Source organism: Notamacropus eugenii, chromosome 3 (genome assembly GCF_028372415.1).
Source record: "Notamacropus eugenii isolate mMacEug1 chromosome 3, mMacEug1.pri_v2, whole genome shotgun sequence".
NCBI lineage: Eukaryota > Metazoa > Chordata > Mammalia > Diprotodontia > Macropodidae > Notamacropus > Notamacropus eugenii.
The window spans coordinates 98,439,913-98,452,282 of record NC_092874.1 but is presented as its reverse complement, the minus strand read 5'-3'; the positions used below and the strand labels follow the sequence as shown (position 1 = coordinate 98,452,282).

Genomic DNA, 12,370 nt, shown 5'->3' with positions numbered 1-12,370 from the left:
ACCTTGGTGGTATACTTTCCAGGGATGTACACATTGACAATGAGGTTGATGTACGCATTGCCAGAGCTAGCTCAGTGTATGGGAGGCTCCAAAGAAAGGTTTGGGAGAGAAGAGGTATTAGACTGACTACCAAAGTGAAGGTCTACAGAGCCGTTGTGCTGACCTCATTGTTATATGCTTGTGAAACATGGACAATCTACCAGTGCCACACCAGGAAACTGAATCACTTCCGTTTGAACTGTCTTAGGAAGATTCTGAGGATCACCTGGCATGATAAGGTACCAGACACTGAAGTCCTTGCTGGAGCTGAACTGCCAAGTATTCAAACTATGCTTCAGAGAGCACAACTCTGATGGGCTGGCCATGTTGTTCCAATGGCAAATGAACGCTTGCCAAAAAGACTGTTTTATGGAGAACTTGCATGGGGCAGGTGATCACATGGTGGCCAGAAGAAACGATACAAAGACACTCTGAAGGCCTCTCTCAAGAACTTTGGATTTGACTGTGCAACATGGGAGACACTGGCACAGGACCACTCAGCATGGTGTGCCCACGTAAGCAAAGGTGCTGTGCTCTTTGAGCAAAGCAGATTTGAGACAGCACAAAGTAAACGCAGGATGTGCAAATTTGGGATATCCACCCCAAATATTCATACAGACTATCTGTGCCCAACCTGTAGTAGAGCATTCCGAGCTCATATTGGTCTGGTCAGCCACAATCAGACACAGTGAAATTTCACTTTACAATGGTGATGTTATTTTGGTCCTCTTCAAAGACAAAGGACAACAACCAACCAACCATATAATGGTATATATTGTATATGTCCATATCCTTTACTAGTCATAAATCTAATTTTTCAAAGACTGGTGGAGGTTAGGCTAGATGATTATACTGATCCCTTAAACAGCTCTGAAATTCCTTGATTTTATGTGTCAGATGGATCCCATTTTAGTACTGGAAACTAAGTGACTGACCCAGTGTTTCTGGAGCAGAAGGAACTCCCTGAAGTAGCACCTTCTCTGGGAAGTACTAGTGTGGCAGGATTGTCTGTTTCAGTAGGTGGCACTCTTCCCTGTGGCCAGAAAGTCAGCCCTAGTTTGCTTCTAAACAGGATCCTTCAGGCTTTTGGCTGAAATTGCATTGATGACTCCTCGTAATCCCGAGTCCCCAAAATCCTTCCTTTAATGGCATTTGTCAGCATTTATTACAAAGTCATTCTATGCCAGGCATTGGGTTAAGCACTGGGGATACAAAGGCAAAAAACAAAAAAAATCCAAAACAACCCATCAGCCCCTGCCCTCAAGGTGCTCACATCCCAGTGGTAAAGACAAGTCATAATTAGGTGTGTACAAAACATCTTCAGAGTTGATGGAAGGTAACCTCAGAGGGAAAAGGCACCAGCAGTGAAGGAAGGAGGAAACAGGGCAATGTTTTTCTTTGCTTCTCCACCTGGGTTATACTCTTGGGGTGATACAGCAGGGGCAAATCAGTAACTAGAAATAGGGGATGCAGCTGAATGGAAAGATCCCGGTTTATTTGGGGGCTTGAATCCTGTCTCTGCCCCTAGCCATCCCAGGGTGCCTAGGACAATCACCACTCCTCTATGGGCCTGTTTCCTTATTGGTAAAGGTGACAGAGATTGAAATAGGTGACTTTCTAGGTCTAACGGTCAGATCCCAAATCACCCCCCTTTTCAGTGCTATTTCTTATCCGTTCCCATTCTGCAACGAGAATGTGGGGTGCTCTTGTGAAAGTGTGATTTAAACTGGCATTCACGGAGATCAAACAGCATTTAAGATTCTCAGTCTAGGTGGGAAGGGGCCTCCGGAAGCCTCCCGCAGCCCCTCGTGGTACAGAAGAAACAGCCTGGTGCGTGGAAGGACCCTGCCCTCCGTCTTCAGTGCCCGCTCTTTCCACAGCAAAAACAAAGCTTTGTCCCAAATCTAAGAGGTTCGGTTGGAGCAGAAGTTTGAAATGTAGCCAACTGTAACTTCTGAGGTTTGGGTTTTAACGAGGACGATTGCAAGATGTTTTTAAGATTCCTGATACTCTATGGAAAGGTGAACTAGGCTGGTTGGTTTGTTTTTACTGGCAGTCTCCCTCGAATCTCTGAGATTGGAAACTCCTGCGGAGCAGATTCCCTCAGCACCTGCCCGGGGCGCCGCGAGAAGACGGGACTTTCCCGGAATCACACAGTTAGACTGTGGCTAGGCAGGACTTGAACCCAGCGCCCCCCGGGAGCCCAAGCGCGCGCGGCCTCGGGAACCCCAGACAACAGCAGCTTTTGTTCTCCAGCGGCTCCCCCCCCCCCCGCCCCCGTCCGTTCTCAATAGGTGAAAGCATGTGGCTTCTTTAAGTCAACAAGCATTTATTAGGCGCCAGGCCAGGGAGATTCAAAGAGAAGCAAAAACCAGTGCTTGCCCTCGGGGCGCTCCTAGTCCGGCTGAGGGAGACAGCGCGCAGACAGCCCCCCGAGGGCGGGCTCCATTGGAGATGCCCCCACGCCGGCTTCTGCGCTGCGCCCCGCAGGCGCTTCAGGAGCGCCGGGTCCCGAGGGAGCCTCCCAGGAGGAGGGCAGGATGGGGCGGGGGAGGACTCTCCGGGTCCTGGACGGATGCGCCCCGCCGCTGCTGGGGCTGCGGCTGCCGCCGGCGCGCCGCAGCTGGAGGCCCCGCAGGTTGGCTCTCGTTATGTGGGGGAGGGATCGTGGGAACGCGGCTCTTTTTAGGGGCAGCACCGCGAAGAGGGAGCTGAAGGCTTGGACTGGGAGGGGCGTAGCTTATTTTACGGGGTAAGTCGGTTTCAGTCCCCGGGAAGCTGGAGGGTGACCTCCGATCCGAGGGCTCCAGGAACAAGAGGACAGCGTGGAGGCAGCGTCCGGGGTGCCTCTAGGGCCTGGACCCCGGCGATGGCGTCTGCGGCGATTGCCCCCCTCTGCCGGGTATGTGATGGGCACAGCGAGCCGGCCGGCCAGGCCCGGAGAGAGCGCGGAGAGGGCGGGCGGAGGGTGCGCGGCGGCGGCGGCGGCGGCGGCGGCGGCAGGAGGAGGAGGGTGGGCGGGACCGGCGGCCGGGGGGGAGGGGGAGGAGGAGGGAGCGGGTGTCTGTCGCACGCAGCTCCAGTCCGGGCGGCCCCTGGGAGTGTGGGACGCGACCAGACCTTGGCGGGACGGGGACTGAACCGCGCTAGAGACCCTGTGGGGCAGGTGGCGACGCCGGCAGAGCCTCCTCGGCCCGGGAGGAAGATGCTGGTGAGTCTCGGCCGCTTGGAGGAGGCTGGAGCCGGGGGAGCGGAGCAGGCCCGGGCCGGAGCCGCGGTGTCGCAGTGACGGTGACCGCGACCGAGACGGCACCCGGCGGGGCCGGGCCGGGCCAGGAGCCGCCGGGGCCCTGGGCCAGCCTTGGGCCCGGCTCTCGGGCTGGGTGCTGGGGGAGGGGTGTGCGGAAGCGAGAGGCGCCGGCCCGGGCCGGGGCCTCGTGTAGGTGCGTGTTGCAGGGGGAGGGGAGGCGGAGGAGGGAAAGGGAAGAAAGGCGGTGGTGGGGCGGGAGTGCAGGTACTGAGTCACCCCGGGGGGCCTCTGCGGCCCAGGCCCCGGTCCTTGCTACGTTCGAGGCCGCTAACTACGCACTGGGTAAAGGCCCTTCTCCCCGAGGCGGCTGCAGCGGCGTTCTCGTTGTTGTGGCCGCCGCCGCCTCCCTGCCCGGACACGCCGTGCGCTCGCTGCCCTTCGGCTTCGGCTCGCCGCAAGGGCAGGGCAGGGCCAGACTGGGCGCCCGGTGCTTGGCCTTCGGGGGGGATCCCCTTCTCCCCCCTCCCTCCTTCCGGGGACGGCGCTCTCCCCAGCCGGGGCTCCGCTGCCTCGTCCTTCTCCCCGAGCTGCCTTAGCGTGTGAGGGCGCGGGGCCGACGACGGCGAGGCGGAGGAGGCGGAGGGGGGGCAGGAAGACCGCCCTCGTTTTCCGGTTCCTGATCGCGTCGCGTCCCGTCCCGTTCGCGGGGGTCCTCGGGTCCTCTCCGCCGCCTGCCCGCCGTCGGCCGGCCTTTTCCTAGCCGCGATTCCCCGGAGTTGAGTATCATCGGACGGTAATCGTCCCTTCCGGCTCCTCTCCGCGCCCCCGCCCGTCCCTGGGCAGAGGGCAGAGGGAACGGCGTGCCCCCTTCCCTCCGGGGACACTGAGGCAGCGGGGCCCTGCTCGAGCTGGGCTGGTGGGCGCCCCCACCGGACCCTGGGGACCTTGGACGGGTGACCTGCTCGGGGCGCCTCCGGCCACGCGGAAGGTAGCGAGTGACCCCTCAGGGGGTTCAGCGGGGCCTGGGAGCCCTGCGGGGGTCCGGGGGGGCGGGGGAGGAGGGCGGCTGGCCGCAGTTAGAGGAGCCGCGGGGAGTTAGGCGGGTCAGGTGCCGAGCCCAAAGCCCGGCTTCCCGAGCCCTCTCTCCCGGGCCTGGCCTGGAGGGGCGCTTCCAGAAGCTTGGGAAGGCTACGAAAACCGACTGTAGGTGTAGGGGTGTGCACCTGCGGGGGATTCCCAAAGTTTTAGTGCCTTTTAAACTATTGAAATGCGTGATTAAGCTTCTGTTTTATACAGGATATTTTAAAGCTGCTTGTTATGTTTCTGATATGTTATGTATAACAGAAAGGCTTTCCCAAAAGTCTTAGTGCAGTTTAAGGTATATTCTAGTACTGCATTAAGGTTTTCTATTATTTTATATCTAATATTGTCATAGTACATAGAAGTCTTAGTGCCTAAAACTGCACCACCAAGACTGACACCCTATTTGTAATTTGTAGTAAAATTTATGTAAGTAGCCTATTAGCATAAGATTTTATTTTTATAGAGAATAAGATTTTATATAAAATGGAATAATTTGTTTATGTACATATATACACATACATGTGCGTTTGTGTACGTATATAATATAGATGTGTGTGCATATATGCACACATACATATGGTATACATGCAAACACGTGTGTGCATATATTTGAATGAACTTGTGTGCCTTTTCCTCCTGCTTGTGTTATAGTAAATTCTGAAGATGATTCTTAGTTCTAATTTAATGGAATGTTTAATTGCTTTGGAGGTGGTGGGATTAAAAGAGTAAAGTTTTCATACGGAGTCGATGCAATCATGCTTTTCATACCTTAGGAAGCAAAAATTTCATTTTTATTGATGATTTTCACAAATTTTTTTCCATTTCATTCATAATAAGTGTGATTTCTAAAAACCTCTTAGAATAGGTTGCTTATTGCAGGCAAGAGGTCCTTTGAAGATAATGATATAGAAATAGGAAATTTGAGGGGTCAGATTGCAGTCATCCTTACCTGACTTTCTGAAATGCTACAAATTTTACATACCTTAAAATTAATGTTGTGATGCTTACACACTGAAGCACACTGTACAGTTTTGTCCCAGAAACCTCATCCTAAAAGTGCTGACGAGACTTCTCTTCATTCTCTTCAGCTGGTTTAAGTTAAATTTTTTAAGTCTGGTTTTAAAATTTTTCATTTATTGCATTAATTTTTGAGTAAAAATGGATTGAATTTAAAATGTAGAGGTACTGGCACTCTTGCTTCAATTTGAATATGCCCTTTTTAAGGAGTGTTCAATAGAGCTTCTTAAGTTAGTGGAATATAATGTTGCTAAGTATGGGAAGTTAGCTTTAAAAAAAAAATGTCCAGTAGCATTATCCCAAATTGAACGTTGTTTTTCAGGATTGGCTTTATCATCTTTAAGATCTATGTGAGCAAGAATTTTCTCCAGTTTACAAATTTTGTTTCTTAGGGCCACTTACTCCTGTTGTTGTTCGTAAGATCAAGTTTTGGAATAGGTGTTAGAGATCTTTGAATTCTCCCCTCTGACCTACTCCCCCATTTTACAGACGAGACAACTAAGAACCAGAGACAAAAATTCCATTGTGTTATTTGTGTTACAGAGATTGGTTGGTTAGTAGTAGAAGGATAAAAGATAGAAACTGAACCTCTGATTTCTTTGAGTAAGGATAATGCTGCCAATACCAGCGGGCACCTGCTCTGCAAATTGTAGTCTTAGAAAGTTGCCTTGGGGGCACAAAGAGGTTTTAAATGACCTTAACCTAGGTTCATATAGCCAGTATGTGTCAGAGGTGACACTTGAACCCAGGTCTCCCTGGCACCAGGGTCACCTCTCCACTATCACATGAGGCTCCTTCCAGGGTAGAAAAAACATTAAAATCTGAGTCTTGCCCATGAAATTAAGAAATAAGATTGTTTTTCTAATTGTTGTTGATATTGAAGTTTTGGAAGGATGGAAAACCAGTTAGAACATTGTGTTACATTTTATTTGGAAGACATTACTTATTCTAGGTTACAAGTTGCTTCATCTCCATCAGAAGGGAATTTTCTTAGTGATATCTTTCTCATCTGATCTTGTACTTAATATTAATGCACTTTCATTCAGATGTGTGTTTGTTCTCTCCTTGCAGTAACAGTATTTAGCTTTGTCTCTCTGTTAGTGCTTTGAGAATGGTAGGCAATATCCTCAATAAATGTTTGCTGAATGAATGAATATGTATTGAGATAGAAATCTAGTTAATGGTGTACCCAGTCAGACAAAATATGTTATGCCGTGGTATTGCCATATTAGCCATAGTGCTTATACTTGTTATTCATTCAGCAAACATTTATCAAGTGCCAGCCGCTATGCTAGGCATTGGGGATACAAAGACAAAAACTGAAGCAGCTCCTGACCTTGAGGAGTTTATAGTCTATTTTGGGGAGCCAAGGAAAACAGTATGTACACAGAAAAGTAAATGCATAATATCTACCAAGTAGAAAGCAATTTCAGGGGATGCTTGAAAATCTGGTCAGGAATCAGGATAGGCTTGCTGTAAAGTAGAACTACAGCTGAGTGTTAAAGGAAGCTAGGAAATTTCAGGTGATGATGGAGAAGGGAAAGCATTCTCTGCATGGAGTGGAACGTTTTGAAGTCAGTGAGACAGGATGCAGTGTTGAGTTGAGGGGACAGCAGGCAATCTATTTGGCTGCATTACAGAGTGCAGTCAGTAAGCATGGAAAAGTAAACTGGAAGTAGATTGTGAAGGATTTTAATAGCCAGGGAAGAGAAATTTGTATTTTATCCATGAGACGAGGGAGCCAATTTAGGTTCTTGAGCAAAGGAATAACATGGTGGGACTTGGAGAATATTATAAGGTTTGGCAAATGGATTAGAGCCGGGGGAGGTTGAATGCAGTGAGATCAATTAGGAGGTTATTTCAGTTGGCAAGAAGAGAGATGAGGAATGCCTGAACTCTAGGGGTAATGGCTGTGCCAGTGATAGGGAGGACATTGTATAGAGGCAGAAAAATTAATATTTGCTACTGATTGGATTTGAGGGGTCAGTGAGGATGATTAGTTATGTATGTTGGTGACTGGAAAGGTGGTGGTACTCAGCAGAATTAAATTAGAAGAGTGATAGATTTGGAGTGAAATCTCGTAAGATTATTCAAATCTGGTAGCTGTTGGATGCCAGTGTCACTCTTTAAACTCAGAGCCACTGAGGAGCAAAAATTGTTGACCAGATCTTCATTCTTTGGTATTTTTGCCTTCCATAGGTTTCATATCTTTTGAGCTTTCTGAGTCTGGTAGTCTTTAAAGTCTTATGCATGGTGATCAGCAGAAAGTCCTAAGGTATTTTCACATTTGTAAGGAGGAGCTAAGTGGAGCAGTGGATGGAGTGTAGAGTGTGAAACCCCTGCGTTCAAATTTGAACACTCACTGACAATCTGTTTGCCCCAGTTTCCTCTACTGTAAAATGGGGATAATAGCACCTATCTCCTGTGGTTGTTGTGAGAATCAAATGAAGTGAATTTGTAATGTGCTTGACAAAATATATAAAATGCTAGATATCTTTATTACTATTATTAAAACCAGAAAAACATTTGATTATAATTTATTTCTCAGTTAACTTTAAGTGCCTTTAATTAAAAAAATAGATTTGGCACTTCACTAAAGATAGTAACCCATTAAAAATTGATAAATAAAATTTTAACATGCAAATAATTTGGAGAAAAGCTTTCATTTGAAAAAGTTTGTTTTTCATATTCAATGTTAGTGATTTGTAAATATAATTGCGTGCATTTATATAATAGCTATACACAGACATATTTCCAGGTGAGCTAGGCATGCATAAAAGCCAGCTGTAGCAAATGAAATAGATAGCACTTTGCAAGTCTTAAAGTGCTCAGTACATGTCCCCTGTTATTATTGGATTTAATATTGTTAGTGCCTTCAGCAGTGGCATACTGAATGTTTTATCTTCAAATACATTTAAAAAGACTAATTATGAAGGGCAAATTTTGAGAGAATCTTACTCATTAAAATATGTTTGTAAAAGAAGTCATTATAATGACTTTTTTGGGGAGTTGTTATATTGAAGCAGTACAACAAGCACACTCCTTAGAAAACAAGAACAATAGAAGAAGGAAGTAAAGGGGTACTCTGAGTTAAGGCAAAGAGATAAGGGGTCATTTGATTACCTGTGGCAGGACTTTACATGTAGAGATCAGTACATTGTCAGCAGTGCAGTAGCTAATAATTTGTAAACATTTATAAATGTGATTGACCACCAAAGATGATGACATTCATTCTTCTCCACCTTTCTCCCTCCCTCCCATTCACTCAAATGAAGGAACACATTCAGGCTGAAGTAGAAGAGCAATAGATTCTGCAGTTCTGGTGGCATTGTTGGTATTTATGCTATAGCTTGTGGCATTGTTGGTATTTATGCTATAGCTTATGGACCCTGGCAGAGGTCTAGGGAGCTAGAAGAGTGTAATGAGAGGAACACAGAACTTGGCATCACAGAAGACCTAGGTTTGTATCTCAGCTCTGACATTGTGACTTTGGGTCAGTTATTTAACCTCTGAGCCCTAGTCATCTGAAATGGGGAAAAATAACATGCGACACCCCACCACCACCACCACCACCACCACCACCAAAGCAAGAGTCTTAAGCCTTGATGTCAGAGTAAGGGATGGAATTTCCCCCCTCCACTGTTATTACCATAAGGTAGTTATTCAACCTATGCAGATCTGATAGGAAAATTTGCCTTCCTTCTGGGGTGAATCAGCACCCCTACACTTTTGCGTTTTCTGTGATTTGGAACGCATTGTTACCTTGAGTGTGTTCTCGTGGCATCTGGTGACACTTTAATATGATTTATTCACTTATTTTCAATCATTAAGTTCAATGATTTTTCCCAAATTAAGATTTCAGTGGGGACAGAGTTCTACTTCGGTAGAAATTTAACCTGATTCTTGAATATTTGTATATCTACCTTGTAGAACTTGTAGCTCACTAAAGTACAAAGCTCAGGTACCCTCTCTAATATAAAGCTTTTCTGGATTCTTCAAATTGTTAGTACTCCTGAAATTGCTTTGGACTACTTTCGTAGACTTACATATTGTAACCCCACAGAATGCAAAGTTCTTGAGCACATTACTTTTCTAAGGCCTTTTTTTCTTGAGATATCCCCAGCACAGGGGTTTGCAAAAAATCAAGGTTCAGAGTTGTTGAATGGAATTTTTCTACATTATTGACATTCTCATCTTTTTTTTTTTTTTACTTCTCTTTCTCAGTAGGTTTCAGATAGAAATGGGCTAGAGGAAAGTCATTTTTCTGCTATTGTTTTACGTTAGTATTCTGTGAACAACTGTGCAAATGTATAAAATGACTGCTTTTTATAATTGAATGAAAATACTTAGGAAATACATACTGTGGGTTAAGAAAAATCCAGAAAGTCTCTGGCCAGTAATTGAGAGATGATGTGCCAGATAGATGGGAACGCTTAGAAGTCCTTCATTTCTTGAGAAAGAATAGTTGGTCATTCTCATGTCTAAACTGGGAGCAGCTAGGATAAGGTAATTCACTGAGAAAGAGTCTAAGGATATCAAATCATTTTCTCTGGACTCAATGAAAGCATCTTCAGAACAACTTCTATAAAAGGAGGCGGGATGATAGGAATGAAGTGCGTTTTGTTTTGCTTTGCTTCCTCCTGGCTTTTCACTTTCTTGGGTGTTGTGAAAACTTTTCATTCTTTGTGATTTGATAGTTGTGATTCTTGGGGTTATGTGTCTTATTAAATTGAGATTTTAAGAATTATTGAAGTAAAGTAGAAGAGTTAGAGACAGGAAAAAAAGATGCAAAAACAAAGATTAGGAGTAGAATCTCTTAGGGAAAGTATGTTTATATATGTATGTATGTGTGTATATATGTATACGTGTATGTATGTATCAATACCTATATATAAATATATCCATGCTTAGTTGTAGCCCTGGGGTGGTGGGGAGGGGGAAGAACAAAGTAAAAAGTGTACAGCAGAGAGCAAAGGAAAACCTACAAAGAAGCAAAGAAAAGATGGACAGCTTTCAACATAAGGTACAGTATAGGCTCCCTTGAAGTGATAAGCTATTGCTATATATTCTGAATCCTCTCCTATATTCTATGCACATGACACACTTTTTTCTTTTCTTATTTTATATTTAAGTTTATAGTGTTTCTTTTTCTTTTCTTACGTATTTAAGTTTTAGTATTTGTCTAAAAATCTTTTTAAAAATTATTGAACCCAGACAGGGTCTATTATCAGTAATAATGTTTTTGGACAGTACATATTTCTTCATTGGTTAATTCTTGGTGAGAAAATTTCTATCAGTACAAATTGGTGCTTGACCCGCACCTTATGTAAGTCTTAGAGAATTGCCTTGGCTATAGAGAGGGAGAAAATAGGGTCATGCAGCCATATGTATGTGTCACAGGTTGAATTGAAATCTAGATTTTCCTGATACTGAGGTACCTCTAGCTTTTTGTCCACTACAACATTGTCATTTTGTTTAATTTTTTTCCCCCAGGGGACAGGAATAAAATTAAGTTGCTATCCTGCTGCTATTCTTTGATATCTAATGTTCTATAATCTGTTGCACAGGTAGATAAAATTAACTGCACTTTGTATTTGAGTATTGAATAAAAATATTAGCGTGTAAATTTATCATGTAGCTTCACTTGAAAGCATCCTTCTTACAACTTCATTAGTAAACATCATAGATGGCATGAGCCTCATCTTATTCCTACATGATTTTGATCTCTGCTAAATATTTCAAAATCTTTTAGTACCGTAACTTGGAAATTAGGATTAAAATATTTTTGTTTGTCCAGGTAATTGTGGCTAACAGTTCAGTCTGTGGTAATGATCAGGTGATGATACAGTTTGCTGTTTTTCAGAGTATTTAGAAGTCTGTATTTATAGTCTTCTGTCCATAAAGGATAATAAATTTCTCGTGTGTTTTTTGGTGCTGTTTTACTAGGGATTTGGTGGGTACTAAATTTTTATTGTCTTCATTGATATGTGGCACATTTTCTACGTTAACTTGCTTAATTCATTTCAAATCAGTACAATAAACATTTATTTAATCACCTACTAATGGCTTCTTTTTGTATTCCCAGGGATGAACACTGCCCAGCAGTAGTAGCCACTTAATAAATGTTGAATGATTGATTATAAAACCACATACAAAAGACATGGGGGTGGGGTTGGAGTGACAGGAGACACCAGAGGGCCTTTAGGCCTTCCTGCCTTTGGGAGAAGTATTGGAGGGGAAAGGAGGCTGAGAGAGGGGGTATTTGAGGTTAGCATCGTGGTGATGAGAAATAGATGACCTTATCCTGGAAGGGGAATCTTTTTCCATGGAATTAATAGCAGGCAGAACTACAATGCAAATCTGCATCAGTCCCTAAAATTCAGGCTCCTTAAAGGTGATACTTCTATAATTTCTGGTGACCTGGACCTGATTTGCTATTGTAAAACCCTCAATTTCCACAGTTAAGTCCTTAGGGTTCAGCCATTTGTGTCTTTGCCGTCATATTTTTGGTTGAGTTAATGGAGATGTCATCCATGGAGGCACTTTTGATTCCACTCTTGGGTCTTAAGCTATTTCATAGATTCCATCTTGATGAAAAACCACTTTTGGCTACATTCAACAAGTCTAATAGTGGTGTATCAGTCTAGTACTTATCAATCATGGTTGACTATTGATATCTGTTCCAAAACTATTTCTGGGTTTGTTTTTTTGGTTTTGTTTTTTATTTGCTTGGTATTTTGACCTGTTTTCAGATACTTTAACAATGCCTAGGAATCTTCTTCCCTCATTTTTGATGTGGAAATCTTTATTAGGGTGATAGCCCCCATATTTCATAATTTTTTATAAGATAGTTTCTAAAAATGGACAGTAAGACCGATAATTGCATCAGCTTTGATTTCTTAGTGCTAGTCTGTGTCTGACTGTGTCTAGAGAATCCTTATCTTGAAGGATCTGCTGGAGGAGAAAAGGCATTTTTAGGTA

The 12,370-nt window shown here is 44.5% G+C and overlaps 1 protein-coding gene across 3 annotated transcripts in view; it reads left to right on the top strand.

Moving 5' to 3' along the window:
• The first annotated feature begins 2,832 nt into the window (after positions 1-2,832).
• Positions 2,833-12,370, top strand: part of CUL1 (cullin 1) — a 114,967-nt gene continuing 105,429 nt past the window's right edge. The window contains exon 1 of one of the 3 annotated variants that reach the window (XM_072652419.1): positions 2,833-2,941. The gene's annotated coding sequence lies outside the window, so the exon portion shown is untranslated. Of the gene's footprint in view, positions 2,942-3,124; positions 3,251-3,965; positions 4,278-12,370 lie in introns of those variants that run through there. The other 2 variants (XM_072652417.1, XM_072652418.1) reach the window with 2 other exon arrangements.